We start from the raw sequence: 859 nt of genomic DNA on the forward strand, positions 1-859 counted from the left end.
GGGGGGGAGGGTTGTCTGCGGCAGTTGCTGGAAGGGGCAGAGGAGAAGGTGGAAAAAAGAAAAAAAAATCATCCCACTCCAAAACTTGAAGGAAAAAACCCAAAAGCAACAAGGGGGTGGTGACCGCGTGGAGGGTGACGGTCCCATCTGGGGTGAAGGCCCCATGGAGGGTGACAGCTCCATCTGGGGTGGTGGCTGGCCCCATGGCGATGACCGCCCCACGGCGATGACCCCAACTGGGCTGATGGCACCGTGGTGGCCCTCTGGAGGTTGACATCCCCATCTGGGGTGGTGGCCCCATGGAGGGTGAAGGCCCCATCTGGGCTGATGGCACTGTGGAGGGTGATGGCCCCATGGGAGGTGACATCAGCCCCACAGAGGGTGGTGGCCCATGGAGGGTGACGTCTGCTTGGGAGTGACATCCCCACCAGGGGTGACCTCCTGGTACAGGGTGACATCCCATCGCTGGCGACATCCCCATCCAGGGTAACATCTCTGGGGTGATGTCCTGGTCCGAGGTGACATCCCACCTGGAGTGACGCCCCCACCCCGGGCGACATCTGTGGTGACATCACATGTTGAGAGCGACATCGCTGTTGAGAGTGACACCACCATTGGGAGGGACATCACGTCTGGGGTGACACTCCACCGGGGTGACGGCCCCGAAGAGTGCGCGGTGCCCGAGCGGAACCCCCCCGCCGGTTCCCCGCGTCACCGCTCCCGCGCGCGTCCGTGCGTGCGCCAGCGTGCGCACGCGGCCATTGCGCATGCGCCCCCCGCTCTCATCTAGGGAGCGTGGCCTACCGCTCAAGCCCCGCCCCGCGGCCTATTAGAGTCGTCCCCGTAGCTTGGCGGGCGG

Source organism: Charadrius vociferus, unplaced genomic scaffold (genome assembly GCF_000708025.1).
Source record: "Charadrius vociferus isolate BGI_N301 unplaced genomic scaffold, ASM70802v2 scaffold3304, whole genome shotgun sequence".
In the NCBI taxonomy this organism is placed as follows: domain Eukaryota; kingdom Metazoa; phylum Chordata; class Aves; order Charadriiformes; family Charadriidae; genus Charadrius; species Charadrius vociferus.